Genomic DNA, 15,133 nt, shown 5'->3' with positions numbered 1-15,133 from the left:
GTTAGGGGGCCAGCTGGCAGTTGGGGGTCAGAGGCACACAGAGCACCTGTGATCTGGCCCAAACTGAGACCACCTGGCAGCTCTGTGTAGATGCTATGCTTTACTCCACTAGCAGCAGGTTTGATGGGAGGCCTCAGGACAGGTGTTCCGGCCATGTGGGAATTCCCAGGCTGCTCCCTCAAATAGACCCTTGGGGAGCTGGCTACCCCCGATGCTTGCCAAGCATTCACTCTGGTGCTGGACTTGAAGGTGGGCGATGGGGCCCACCCCTCCGGAGCTCACCTGCTAGTGGGGTGGGGCAGGCAGGGGTAGGACAGGCCATGGACAGTGTGCCGGGAGAAAGTGCAGGTGGGGGGGGGCAGGCAGGGGTGGGACAGGCTGTGGACAGTGTGCTGGGAGACGGTGCAGGCAGGGATGAGCTGTGCCCTTCAGCCTGGTTCCTCACTTGCTGACCCCTCCTCACACACGCCCTCCTCCAGGATACCTCCCCTGGCTGTGGGGACGTGGCTGGGGGCCTCAGCTGGTCCCTATGTCTCCTCAGTGCCAGCTCAGGGCCTGGCTATGGGTAGCTGCCCATGCAAGTCAGCAGCAGGGGCTTGTGGGTGGAGGAGAGCTGGATTGGTGGCCTCTCAGCAAGAGGGCGATGGAACCTGGAGTCACCAAGCCTGGGTGGGCTTGAAAGTGAGGTCAGGGCACTGGGCAGGGGCTTGCTGGTAAATGTTGAATGGAACCCTGGCTTGTGGTTTTGCCGCTCTCCGTGGTGTGAGTACTCCCACGCTGCCTTTGCTGCCCCTGGAGCTGGGACGAGATGCGCATGTGGACCCCGTCACCTCCCCCCCCCCCCACTGGGATGGCAGCGGAGTGGTGGGCAGTGTGTCGGTGAGTGTACTGACTTCCTTGGGGCCTTCTGTGCAGTTGGGGACTCCGTCTCACTAGGCAGCAGGCCCTGGCAAAAGGGCCTGTTAAGTGGAAAGGCCACTTAAGTGGGGTCCATGTGGCATTTTGCCAGAGGAGCAAAGAGGGAGCTGCCGGGTCTGGAGGCGGCAGAGACCTGCGGTTACTCCCCTGTCTTGGTCACTTAGTGCTGCTGTGACAGGAATACCACAAGTGGATGGCTTCAACAAAGAGAAATTTATTCTCTTTGGAGGCTAGAAGTCTGAATTCAGGGCGTCAGCTCCAGGAGGTTTTCTCCCTCTGTCAGCTCTGGGGGAAGGTCCTTGTCACCAATCTTCCCCCAGTCTAGGAGCTACTCAGCACAGGGACCCCAGGTCCAAAGGATGCACTCCCCTCCTGCTTCTTCGTTCTTGGTGGTGTGAGGTCCCCTCTTTCTACTCGCCTTTCTCTTTTATATCTCAAAAGAGGTTGACTCAAGATCAAACCTAACCTTGTAGATTGAGTCCTGCCTCGTTAACATGACTGCCTCTAATTCTGCCTCATTAACATCTCGGAGGTAGGATTTAAAACACAAAGGAAAATCACATCAGATCACAAAGTGGTGTACTATCACACAATACTGAGAATCATGGCTTAGCCAATTTGACACACATTTTGGGGGGGATACAATTCAATCCATAACAGCCCCCAAGACCTGGGCCTTGCCTTGGTTACCCGAAGGCCTGAAGCCAAACCACAGGCCTCCACCAGGTGATGCACCGTGGTTTCTCACCTCTGCCACATGCTGTGCGCTGGGCCTGGCCGGGCCACCTCCTACAGGAAGCCTTCCCAGCTGCCGGGTGCATGTTGCTTCCTGCCAGGCCCTGCACCGGTGGGCCCTCCCCACCTCCACGCCACTGCCCTCACTGTCACCTGCCTGCTCTGGTCCCCAGCACCCCTCTGTCCACAGATGCAGCAGGGCGAGGCCAGGCTGGAGCACAGGCTTGCTGTCATGAGGGCCCGGCTCTGCGTCTTTCCGGTCACTTCACGTCTCGCCTGCTCAGTGTTTGCCCCTGTAAACTGGCAGCTGTGGTATGTCCACCTGGCAGGCTGGGTGTGAGGGTCAGTGAGTGCCCAGGGGGTGAGCAGTAAACACAACCTTCCTTCCCTCCTTCCTACCCAGATCAGCCGCAGGAGCCGCAGGAACGACCCCACCCTCCCTGCCCGCTCAGAGTTGGGTGGGTGGTGAGGTGGACGCAGGTGCAAAGGTGGAATTACCTTATTTTGGACAGGGCTGTGGCTAGGGTGGCGCTGGGAGTCATGGTTGGTGGCAGCAGCAGTGCATGTGCCCAGAGCTGGCTCCCACCCCCACTAGTCGGATAAGCCTGGCCTGGGGAGGGTGGGCAGAGGCAGAGATTGCAGGGCAGTGGGCAGCAGAGCCACAGGCTGGGGGAAATGGAGGCACAGATCACCCTAGGGTGAGGTGTCAGGGTCCAGGAAGGCTTCCCAGAGAAGGGGACAGGGACTGTGCGTTCTGAAGTTTAGGTAGGAGTTCACCTGGCGGTGGGGTTGTACGTGTCTCCTGTCCACGGGGCTCCCCAGACCTAGGTCAAGACCCTGAGGGCCTCACTTGATGCCCTGACCTGGGCAAAGGCTGTTGTACAAAAGACGGTTCAGAGAAGGAGCTGGCACTGCTCTTCCTGCCTGCGGTGTGGCCCTGACGACCCCCAGAAACCCACCTTCCCTCCACCCACACACACTGTCCGCTGCCGGCGCAGGAGCGGAGCCCAGGCTCAGGAACTAAGCTGACCAGCCGACCTGCCCGCTCAGGGCCGAGCCAGGGGTCCCTCAAGGATCTGCGTACCCCACCTCCCCTTGGCTGCCCCCCCATGGCCCAGAGCAGGGGTCCCTCCTGCTGTCCTCCACCCTGTCCTGTCCACGCCCACTCTGGCCCCTGTCAGCGTCTGCCCAGAGCAGGGGGTCCCTCCTGCTGTCCTCCGCCCTGTCCTGTCCACGCCCACTCTGGCCCCTGCCAGCGTCTGCCCAGAGCAGGGGTCCCCGCAGCTGGGGGCTCATGTTCTCACAGGAGCTGAAGCAACAGCGTAGTTAGCCTGCTGCTCTGGGGACCGTCCCAGCTGGGGACATAAAGGGCTGTCTCCCCTCGCCCACCCTGGCCTGCCCCAGAGCCACCCTGCCCACTGGCTCAAAGGAACCAGGCCTAGCCCTGCGTGTAACCCCTGCCTCCATCACCTCGTAACCAAGTGCCACGTGAAGGGGCCCCAGCAGTGCCTGGTGATGTTCCATGAGCAGAAGGCAGGCATTCTCTGGGGTGTGGGTGTTAGTGCTGACGTCATGAACTCACAGGCAGTATTCGGTGCGTATTTATTCCTGACCCCCAGCAGCCCACCCTCTGAAGTGAGTATTCCTATTATCGTCCCACCTGAGTCAGGGAGGGGTGAAGCCACTTGCCCAGGGTCACACAGCCTGGAAGATGCACCGGGATTTGAACCCCGGCTGCCTGGGTCTGGGCCGTGCTCATCACCATTCCGATGTTCAGGGAAATGGGGATGGGGACTGCTGACGGCCCAGATGGGGTGTCCAGGCCTGGGCTGCCCAGGGGGCAAGTGAGCCGATGACAAACCATTGGCCTGGTGGTTTCAGGCAGGCTCTTCTCTTGAGTCTCAGTTTCCGCTTTTGCAGAATGGGGCCTTGGACCCAGGGCCCCCAGCTCCACCTCCCCCCACCTCCTGGGAGCTGCAGGAGCCTGTTCCCACGGCCTCAGTCTCACCCGCTGCCCAGAGACCCCGAAGCCAGGGCTGGCGCAGCGGGCGGGCGGGCAGCCCTGCCCCGGCCCCTTCCCCTGGGACCCAGCTCCGGCCGCTCTCCTGGCCCCGGGGCCCCTCCTGTGACTCAGGCTTCCTGGAAGAGGACTCTCACCACCCCGCCCAGAGTTCCCGCCCAGCCTGCCTGCTGGGGCCCCTGCCACCACCACCCTTCTCCCTGGGGTGTACCTGCTCCTCTGCTCACCCCCACCCCACGGGGAGGGTACCCCTTTCTCTCGTCTCCCCACCGTGGCACCATCCCCTCTCCTGCGCCTGGATTGGGCCCTGCCAAGGCAAACACTCTCTCATTTCCCTGTCGTCCGGGGTCAGCTGCTGAGGCCCCTTCCCGGGGGCTCTGCTTCTGTCTGGCCAGCTGCCCAGGCGGTCCATCTGCTGGGAATTGCCATTCAGAGCTCAGGGGGTACCCGGTGGCCTGTTTCCCGGGAGCTGGCTCCCGGCCACCCCTCCTGGCAGTGACCTGGCTGTTGCCACCACAGGGCCCTGGGGAACCATGAGGTCCCAGCTCTGCCAGGGCTCTCTGTGTGACCTTGGGTCTGCCCTGCCCTTCCTGGGGCTCAGTTTTCTAATCTAGAGAATGGGGATCTGGGGACAGCAGATGGGGTAGGGGCCAGGACACAGCCAGGTGGCCTTGGTGGTTAGGCCCCAGCCACCAAGCCAGATTGCCGTTCCAGTCCTGTGTCAGCCACTGTGATGGGGTCATGGTAGCACATGACTTACCTCCACAGCTGTGACCTTGGGGGAGCGCATCCGTGGGTGCCTCAGTTTCCCTCTCTGCCAGGTCATGCTCTGGGGCTGGGCTCTGTGTGGGGTCTGGGGTCTGCAGTGACAGCAATATCTGGCCCTGAGGAGATCATTTTTAGAGGGAGTGACTTTCAAACAGAGCCCCAAGTATGCAGTTCTTGTTCTAATCACAGACATGGTGATTGGTTTTGAAACCAGCTGGGACTGCCACTGACTCTGAGCTCGCAGGGATGAAGCCTGCCCTTCTGCATTTTGCTGCTCCTGACCTTGACCATGGGCCTCTCCCCTGACAGCCCCCTTGGCTGGGCCCTGGGACTGGACAGACCCCTGTGGTGGCCTCTCATGTTGTTCCCACTGTGGGCTCTTACCCACGAGGAGAGCCTTTGGGTGGGCCAGGTATTGAACCATGAGTACAACAATTAGAGAAGGGGCCTGATCCCATGGAGCCAGGTGGGCTAAACAGTGCAGACTGTGGCTCCTGGGTGTGTTCCTGAGGGGTTGAAGTGGAGGTGGGGCTGGCCCTGGAAGGAACCCCACAGGTGAGCAGGACCTGCAGGAGACGGTTATAAAAACGGCATAGAGGGAGCGTCTGACCTCCTCCAACCCCACAAGGGGGAAGGAGAATCAAGGTCAACAGCCCAAGGCCATTCCTATGAGGCGGAGGTCAAATGTGCCTCCTCTCTCCACCATCTTTACCAATTCTGACACCAGCCGTCCCTCCCATGGCACTCTACTTCTCTGCTGGGTTTGATAATTCATTGCAGTGGCCGCACAGAACTCACAGACCATACTCATGATTATGGGGTTTATCAGGGAAGTGACAGTTACGATTGAGCCTCAGGAGCACTCACGATACAGTTCTTTCATTGAGACAGCCTCTTCCCAACTGGGCTCGCTGGCACACCTCTCCCTGGCCCTAGGCCTCTCCCCAAAGGCACTCAGCTTTCTCGCTCCGTGGGCTGGGAAGCCCACCATGCCATCTCCTGCTGCCAGGTCTCTCCTGCCACCGCTTTTCACCGTCTTCAGGGTTACAGCTCTCTCTGTCTCCTGCTTTCAGGAGCTTCTCAGTGCAGAGGCCCAGGTCCAAAGGACATACATGCTGGCTCGTGGCTGTTCTACCTTGGTGGTGGTGGGATTCTCTCTTTCCCGTCTCTGGGAGGGCTCACCTCAACCCCAGCAGGATGGCAAAACTGACCAATCCCTTTGGTGGGCCACAATTACCATATCTGAACAGTCCCGCCCAATCACTTGGGTGGGAGTTACAAGACCTTGGCTAGAAAGGCCACAAAAGTGATCCATCACATTGCAGTGGTCACCCTCCTGGAGCCTACGTCCCTCAGGTGTTGAGGTCATGGTGGGGGTAGCAAAGGAGGACACCCTAGTCAGAGTGGGCTTCTTGGAGGAGGTGGCATCTGGCCTGGGCTTGAAGGATGTGCCCAGATGGAGGGAGGGGTGCCAGGGGCTCCAGGAAGGGGAAGGTGGGGCCTCAGGCCTGATTTAGCAGTACCCACACTGCCACACCCACCCCCACACCTCACACACACCCCTCTGGGCGGTTGGCGGCGAGTGGGAAATGCCTCTACAGCCCCTCCTCCCCAACTCACTGACAGTAGGGAAGCAGTGTCACCTGAGGGTGGGAGGTTGAGCACCCTGCTCAGGGCCATCCAGTGGGGACCAGTGGGGCTGGGATGGAGCAGGCGCAGTCCTTCATGGGGCCAGCCTGCCCACCGTCCCTTGTTTCACAGATGGTGTGAGAGGCCCCGCCCAGCGCAGCCTCCAGCACCTCCCACCCCAGGCCTCGGTTTGCAGCATCTCTGAAATGCTGCTGAGGGCCCCCACCTCCCACTCGTGCCTGAGGATTAGATAATGCAAGGAGTCCTGGATTAGCAGATAGCAGGACCAGCTTCTGGCCTCTGATGCAGTATGCCTGCCGTGCCTCAGTTTCCCCCTCTGTGAGTCGGAACATGGAGCCCTATCTTCAAGGATGTTGGGAGGCTTAAATGGGGGCAGAGGGGAGGCTGGGCACACAGTAGGTGCTCTGCTGAGGGGAGATGGAATCCACTGGTCCCTTCCCCTCCAGGCCGCCTGCGGTGGCTGCTGCTGGGCAGTTCCCACGCCCCCAGGCAGCCACAGGAACCATCTGGAGGCCTGCTGACCCCTCCCCCACCTCCCTGGCAGGAAGTCACCGGAAGGGCTGTCCCAAGGGGCCCCCCCCGGCCTGTGAGGACAGCCCTTGGCTTGGTGGTCTGTGCCACGGAGTCCCCAGGACAGGGTGTGGGGGCAGGGAGGACAGGGCAGGGAGCTGGGTGCTCCAGGAGACTAGCTGAGGCACAGAGGTGGAAGTGTCTGTCCAGCTGCCAGCTCCCCCTCCCCCACATGCGGGGCCCAGATGAGGCCCAGCCAGAATCCCAGCCCAAGAAGCCACAGTCTTGGGGACAGGGATGAGATCAGGGCAGTACCAGCCCAGGGTGGCCTGTGCTGTGATGGGGGAGGCGCAGGGTCTGGGAGGCCCCTAACCTGTGGGATGGGGGCGCTGCAGGAAGAGACCTCGGGGCACAGCTGAGGGTCTCATAGCAGGCGTCTAGGGGAAGGGGTGGGGGAGAGGGGTCCAGGCAAAGGGTGCATTCTCTTGGGGGGTCAGGGGACAGAGGCCTCCCAGAGTAGCGGGCTTGTGGCCCTGGGGAGGGGGGAACGAAGGTGGGCAGGGCCCAGGGTGTGACAGTAGGACTGTCATGGCCTGCACACTCCTCCCTCTCCACCCTTCCCTGCCCTCCAGCCCCTCCTTCAGGGTCACCCCAGGGGCCCCTAGATCAGCTGCAGGTCTGGCTGCCCCGGCAGGTGCAGGCCCTGGGATGAGGTCGCACCCTGGTGTCCGTGGTGCCTCAGTGCCCACTGAATGACCCGAGCGACCGGCCGCCTGGCTGTTCCCACGGACACTGCCAGCTGGGCCTGCCCCAGATCCAGGGGGGATGTTGACCCACAGGGCTTTGTGTCTGTGTCCTTGGCTGCCTCCAGCCTGCCCTGACTTCCTGCCTTCAGTTGGCCCCGATTGGCCAGCAGCACCCCCTCTGCAGCCTCAGTTTCTTCCTCAGCTCCTGCCTCTTCCCTTCTCCTCCTCCCCGCCCCCAACCCTTCCTGTCCCCTTTGGGAGGCTCTGGTCCTTATGAGCTGATGGAGGAGGGGAGCATCTTGGGGTTTTAGGGCACCATGAGCCTTGGCCTCCCTCCTGTCCCCTCTCCAGAGGAGTGAGCCAAGGCTGGGGGCAGTGGGTCCCTGGAGGACTGGCCTGGGACTTTGGGGATAGTGCCAGCAACCTGTCCTGGGGAGGGTGGCTGTGCAGGGGCACAGGTGGGTGGGAGTGGGCAGGGGGTGTGTCAAGGAGGGTCCCACTCCCCTCACTGGGCGCCTGCAATGGGCACCACACAGATCGTTTGTGACTAAGCCTCAAGCAGCCCTGGGGTGTGGGTACCCTGTTTTGTAGAGGTGACGGGGTGTGCGTGGAGCCGGTTGGCAGGTCTGAGGGTGTCAGCCTCCCCGTGTGCCTTGTCCAAGGAGGCATGAAGGCAAGTAGCATGGTGTGGTTGGCTGGAGGACGGACAGGAGTCTCTGAAGGGTCACCAAGACCCCCTGGATGGGGTGGGTGGGAGGCAGGGGTGGAAGCCGGGCTCTGCCCTGATCAAAGATGCTACTGAAACAGGGGAGTGTTGAGGGGTGCTGGAGGGCCTTGCATCTAGAGGCCAAACTGGGTGGAGCTCCACGGTGGGGGATGGGGGTGAGCTTGTGACCCAGACCTCCCCCCCGCCAGCTCTGTGCCTCAGTTTCCTGCCCTGTAAGGGGATCCCAGAGTCGCCAAGGGGCTCAGATGGGGGTAAAGTGGTTATCTGCGTGGTCACCCTAAAGTGCACCCCTACGGCACTCTGTCCCGCACGCCACAGGGTATTTTAAATCGTATATGCTTTTTCTCCTTATCCTCTGGGTCCCCCAAGGAGGGCCCGCCTGCCGGCCTGCCTGCTCACCCCACTCTGGACCCTCTTGCCTGAAGTGCAGAAGGTACAGCCCTGGCAGCCCGAGGCCCCTGGTCCCCGAGGTCCTGGCCAGTGGCCGCGTCCCCAAACCCTTGACCCGGCCCCACTGGTGGAGGCCTGGGAGCCGTGGCGTCAACCCATGTGAACGGACTGGCCAGCTGCTGCCAAGTGGGGCGAAGTCCCTGGGGCCCAGGAAACATCCTGGGCTGGTGGGCGGAAGCTGTCTGCTCTGCGGCTCCTCTGCCTCCCTGCCCGGCTCGGGGGTCCCTGCTGGGTTATGCAGCGTGCTGGGGGCCGTGGATCAGGGCACAGGGAGGTATGGGGTGGAGCCCAAGTTCTCCTGGTGCCATTGGGAGTCCCAGGAGCAGAAGGACACGCAGCAGGCCCAGGGCTGGCGGGGGTCTGCATCCGAGGGCCCTGGCGGGATGTAGGCTGTGTGTGTGCACACGGGTCTCTGCCATGAACAGATCTTCCCCCGGCTCTGTGCCCTTGGATTTGATGCTTCAGGTGGCTGTCCAAGACTTGATGGGCACAGTGTGGGGGCCCCAGAGGTGCGGACAGCACAGGAGTGAAGCTCACAGACCTTTAGCCTGTGGGCTGTGAAAGGAGGGCCGCTCCCAAGGATCCACGGCACCTTGGGAGACCCTTTTGGCTGCTCGGGCCCCCAACCTTGTCCTGGGGATGGTGACCCCTTGCTGGGCCTTGGACGTCCTTGTGCACTGGCCCTTGGGGGTGCGGGGCTGTGGCTCACTGCCCAGCCGGCCCAGAAATAGCTGTGACCTCGTGCCCAGGCTGGCAGCGCCAGTGGAGTCCTCGCCCTCGGCAGGCCGGCTATTTTGGACGTGGCCTCCTGAGGCCCATCGGAGCTCTTTCCCGAGGCTCCAGAAGGCCCCTCTGACGTGCGTCCACCAGGGCCTTGGCCAACAGCCTGGCTACCTTCCTGACCTCATGCCCCTTCTTGTCTCGGGGAATTCTGCAGGCCGGGCCTCCTGGAATCCTTACATCGCAGGGCTCAGTTTCCACTGCAGGGGCTGCCTTAAGGAGAAAACACACAGAAAGTGCTCACCCCAGGCTGGCTGTGTGTCCCATCTCAGCCGTCATAGCTGTGTGACCTCAAGCAAGTCACTGTCTGCAAACACTAAGCCTCAGTTTCCTTATCTGTAAAATGGATTGATGGGGTGCCTTGCAGGACTGCTGTGAGGGTGGATGTGGGGGTGATGTGTGCCAAGGGAACAGCGCAAGGCTGTTAGGTGGAGGCATCCTTGGGCCTTCCCCCATTTCTCAGGACTGGGCCTCGGCCCAGAGGGCCCCTCCATGGGGATGTATGAGGGGGTGGGGAGCGGAGCAGTGGCTGAGTATGGACTGAGGCTGTGGGTGGCTTCAGACCTGGGTTCCAGCTGGACCTCAGTCTCCTCTTCTGTGATGTGGGCAGAGATGTGAATGCCTTTTGCCCTGCCCAGTGCCTCTGGGTGTGGCCATGAGCAAAATGGCCACCACACCATGACACCCCAAGGCCCAGCAACCCCTAGGACCCCCATGCTTCCTGGACACCCCGTTGATAGGTCGTGCGAGGGAGGGACAGGCCAGCCCCACTCCCTACCCCTCTCATGAATACACAGTGGTTGGGTGGGTGTGGAGGATTGGCACCCTTGTCCAGGGTAGAACCCCCTCCCCCCATGAGGGTGCTAGGGTGGATTGGACCCTGCCCTGAGCGGGGGTTGGGTACAGCAGTGGGGCTGCCGGCTGATGCCCTTCCCTGATTCTCAGCGTGCTCTCTGTCCAGGGGTCCTGCTCCTCCATCAAGGGGCCCCAGGCAGGGCCGAGCTTGATCCAGGGATGCACGCTGGAGTCAGCTGAATCCTGAGTCCTTTAGTGTGGACCTCATAGCACCTGCCTTCCCCCACCAACAAGGAAATGGAGACAGACCTGGGCTGCCGCCAGGAAGGGAGGGACCCTGAGGCCCCTGAACTGGTCTGGCAGGGCGCTCGGGGCTCCTGATGCTGGAGCAGGCTGCAGGGCCTGGGGCTGTTCCTGTGGAGGCCCTTGGGGTGCGGCCCTGGGACCGTTCCCCAGCCTGCAGCTGGGCAGGGAAGAGAAGACAGGTGGAGACCTAGGAAGCCCCCAGGCTGCCTCCTCCTCCTCTGCCCTCCAGCTGCCAGACCCTGGGTCTTGGCCCAGCTCTGTGTCCCCCAACACTGGCACTGATCCCTTGCCAGCTCTCAGTGGATGCTATAACAAGGCCCTGGGGACTGTCCCACCCCTCAAGGCCTCAGAATCCTGCCCAGTGAAGGGAACGGGGCTCTCCTGCCCTCCTCTGGCCCAGGGTATGGCCAGAGAACCTGGGACCCCAGTCCCAGCCCCTACATCTGGCTGCTGCATATGGGAACCAGAAGCTGTGTGGCTGGACCCTCAGGGCTGCTCCTGCCTGAGCACTCCTGCCTCCCCAGCAAGTTTCATGGCGAGCGGGGTCACCTCTGATGCGCGTACCAAGGGGCAGGCTGGGGTCACTGCCAGGCCCACCTGGGTGTATGTGGGTACGCAGGCAGTGAGGGTGAGTGGTCACTCCCCACCCCCCAACTCAGACTCTTGCTCAGGGAGGTGTGGGGTCCTGGGTGTGGCCGCCTCCTGGCCAACCTGAGAAAGGAGAGATCCAGGGCCTTCCCTGTGTGCAAGTGCTGGAAGCTCAGAGCCTCAGTGTTTTCTTCCCTCAAACGGGCGAGGGCGCCGCCCTGGTGCTGGAACCTTTTCCTTCCAGACCCGAAACCTGACAGATGTCGGGTCCTGCACTTCCCTTCCAGGCTCTTCTTCTTCTTTTGCTTTTTAATTTTAATTAAAAAAATTATTAAAAAATTTTAAAAGGAACCTTAGGGGGCAGTGAGTTTACATTAATGGGGGAGGAACAATTCAGGAAAGGAGGGTGAGAATGGTTGTACAACTTGAAGGATGTAATCAATGTCACGGAATCGTACACATAGAATTGCTGAATTGGTGTATGTTCTCTGTGTATATTCTCAACCACAACAAAAAATAAATTATTTAAAAAGAAACCTAAAAAAATTGTTTCTAGGCTCTTTGTGAATTGATGTGCTCTGGAGCCCCCAGTTTGGGGTATTTCCCAGCCTCAGTTTCCCCTCTGCAGGAGGGGAGGCTGCCCTCTCTGACCCCACCACACTGAGGACCCCTATGGCTGGTCACGTAGTCCTTCTCAGCCAGCCAGCGCCACAGTGGGCAGCAGGACTCAGGGCCTGCAGGTGGGGTCCATTGTGGTTCCTCTGCCACGGGCAGTGACTGAGCCCCTCAGCGGCCTGCCCGCCCTTGTTAAACTAGGCTCCTGATGGGTAGCACAGGGCTAGCACTCACTGTCACCTGGGAGAGTGGCAGGAGGCAGTGTGCATAGTCACACTGTGACATAGCGGTTGTGATGGGGCTGTCCCGGCCATCCGGTCATCTAGGTGCCCTGGGAGGGGCTGGGGCTTACATGCGTTAATACATGGGCGGGCTACAGCTGGCCTGACCCATATGGTGCTGTTTTGGGATGCCCTCTCCCTCATGGGTGTAGATTAATACGCCCTCCTTTGATCTCTGTGGGAGCCGTGGTGGCTCAGTGGCTAAGCCCTCTGCTGCTTACCAAAAGAGTGGTGGTTCGAACCCACCAGCCGCTCTGTGGGAGAAAGATGAGGCAGTCTGCTTCCATAAAGATTACAGCCTTGCAAACCCTGTGGGGCAGCTCTACTCTGTCCTGCAGGGTCCACAGGAGTCAGAACTGACTCGACGGCAGCGGGTAACAGGTTTTGATCCCTGCAGCGACCTATGAGGCCGTGTGACACCGCATTGTGCAAACTGAATCGGTGAAGGTTCAGAGAGGCAGAAACCCCCTGCCAAGCAGCAGCCAGGCCTTGTGATCTGTCAGACTCCACTGTCCTCAGGCTCTGTTGAAAAGCAGACACTGACAAGCGTACTCGCGGTTGTTACTATTTACTGTGACTATGTGGCAGCTTGGGTGGCTGTCTAGGGTTTTCATAGCTCCCTGGGGGCTTTGAAGTTTTTATGGCTTTTTAGACTGGTCATGATTGGTGCACAGCAAAGTCCCTGGGCTCCAAGTGGAGGCCCTGAGAACTCTCCAGGAGCTTCTCCGTGTCTGCTTTGGCTGCTCTGAGGCCTTGCTGTGTTCACCCTTCCCTGGTCAGGCTCTGAATGGGTGATGTTTGCAGGGTTCGTTGGCTTGGGAGAGGAGAAGGAACTGTCCGCTTAGAACCAGACAGCCAGGGGTCAGCAGCCCAGCTCTGCCTTGGGGTGATAACTTTGGCCTCAGGTCTAGGGGGTGCTGAGACCTGGCTGTGAAAGCCAGCGTCTGCGTTCTACAGGGCCTCGGTGGGGGGTCTGCTGTGTGCCCCACCTTGGGCACCCACGCCCCATCTGGGGCTGAAGGTGGGAAGAGCCGCATGTGGAGGGCTTTGAGGGCCCAGGACTGGAGTCCCATGGCGGGCGACACTCCACATGGCAGGAGTGGGGTTGGGGGCTGGGCCAACAGCAGGGAGAAGGTGGAGGGGGAAGCCAGAACACCCTGGACACCTGTCTGCTGGCCTTGGCAGGTGTCCTGGTGGCAGTCCCATGAGGGGTGGTGCTGGGGAAATGCCACATTCGAACCCTGTATGTGATAGCTGGGGAAGCTGAGGCACGGGGTGTGCGAGGTCTCTTCAAAGAACCCAAGGGGCTCGGCTCTAGGGATGAGGTGACCCCTAACTCTGTGGCGATGCCTGCATGGGGGATGCCCCCCTAAAGCCTGCCTCGTGGGACAGCCATGAAATTGTAATTACCCAAACTTGATGGACTGTCTGGGAGGGGGGCAGCCCTGCCTGGAAGGGCAGGAGAGGGCGGGGCAGGCCTTTTGCTTGTTCTGGTGATTTCTTCTCCTCTGCCCCCCAAGCTTAGCCTGGCACCTGGTACTGGAATGGGGTGCCCAGTAACTGTCGCATTGGATGAATGAACGAACAAACGAATGAATGAATGCCTAGTTCCTCCTGACTGGAGCCTGGGGGTCTGGCTGAGAGGGACAGGAGCAGGAGAGGCTACAGGGGAGTGAGTTGCAGAAAGAGGCTCAGAGAGGGTGGTGTGAGGGGCTGGGCGTCCTGGAGGACTCCGGGGCCCTTGTCAGTGGTGGGTGAATGGGGGGCTTTGGCAGAGCCAGGGACAGCCCTGAGGTGCATCCCCAATGCGCCAGAGTGCCTGGATGGCTGTGGCCAAGTGTGCCATCACCATGCCATATCATGGGCCAGCAGTGGCCCCAGGGATGCCTTCCAAGCCGCTGTCCCCGCCGTCACCTGAGACCCCCCACCCCAGCTGTGAGCTCCCTGCAGGAAGTGGCCTATGGGGATGGTGGCCAGCTCTGGAGAGCTGCCTGGCCCTCGTGCCCAGGCTTGTGTGGATGCGGTGGGGGCCCAGGCCCTCCTCCCTGTGCAGAAAGTGACCTTGGAGGAGCCCCTGTGATGGGCTGGGTTCCCTGACTGTTGAGAACCTCGAAGGGACAGGAGGTACCAGATAGGGACCCTGGAGAGAGGCTAGGAGGTCAGGGGGATGCCATAGGGGCGGGTGGGGGAGCTGGAGAGAGGGTAGACAGCTGGGCTTGTGGGCTGGTGGGAGGCACCTGAAGAGCTGAGCAGCCCGGGCTGGCAGTCTGCTTCTGAGTCACCACCTGGGGGCTACAGGGTCCCCGCTTTCTAGCTGTCAGTGCCCACTGCCCCCTTCATCTTCCCAGTTCCCCAGTAGGGGGAACCACGGCTCAGAGGGGAGAACTGGTCACAGGCAGTGTCAGGCTTGGCCCCAGGCCTGGCCCTCACTGCTGTGGTCTGGCGCTGCCGGCAAGTAGGATAGGCACTCGTCGATATTGCTATCTTCCTTGTCCTCCCGCCCCCACCCCCTGCATCCCTGGTCCCTTCAAGGGAGGTCCAGGCCCAGAAGGACCTGCCCGGCTGAGGCTGAGGTGGAGGGCCAGGCTCAGGTGCCCAGCTGTGGGGAAAGAGGCTCAGGTCCTGGCCCAGGACTGGGGTGATGAAGCACCTACTGCGTGTCTGTGCCCACTCGTCCCTCTGGGTGGTTCTGGTGGCTCCAGGCGGGGGCCATTGGAGGGAGGCTGGGGAGGCCAGGGTGTTGCGGCAGGCGGCCTGCGGTGCTGGGCCTGGCCCACCCACTACCACCCAGCACCCTGTGCCAGCACTAATGGCAGCCTGGTGGGGCCCGCTTGCCCGCCCACGGAGGCAGCAATTACATACAGCCTCCAGGTCTGCGGTGGAGCTGTGGCCTGGCCCCAGCAGTGTTGGTGGCTGGCGGCACGCGAGGGTGGCCACAGGGGGCGGGCCGTCTGGGTTGGCAAGTCAGCACCACGCCTGTGGGGCTCCATTAAAGCCGGGGGGTGGGGTGGAGAGGGCAGCCGTGCAGTGCCCGGGGTAGCGGCCCCTCTTCTCGGTCTCTGGCCTGGGGAGGCAGTGGCTTCTCCCATCTCTTCAAGGGGCATGGCTTGCCCTCGTGCTCTGAAGCAGAGGTGGGCCCTGGGCACAGGATTCGTGTCTTACTGGTTGTGGTCAGAAGCTGAATCCGACTCATGGCGACCCCGTGTGTGTTAGAGTAGACCTGTCCTCCACAGGGTTTCCAATG

The 15,133-nt window shown here is 61.3% G+C and overlaps 1 protein-coding gene across 1 annotated transcript in view; it reads left to right on the top strand.

Annotated features, from left to right (window-relative positions):
• The window catches only part of PTP4A3 (protein tyrosine phosphatase 4A3), a 35,229-nt gene that overhangs the window by 1,078 nt on the left and 19,018 nt on the right, over positions 1–15,133 (top strand). The window lies entirely within an intron of this gene.

This window comes from Elephas maximus, chromosome 15 (genome assembly GCF_024166365.1).
Source record: "Elephas maximus indicus isolate mEleMax1 chromosome 15, mEleMax1 primary haplotype, whole genome shotgun sequence".
Taxonomy (NCBI): domain Eukaryota; kingdom Metazoa; phylum Chordata; class Mammalia; order Proboscidea; family Elephantidae; genus Elephas; species Elephas maximus.
This window is presented reverse-complemented; position numbering and strand designations above follow the sequence as displayed.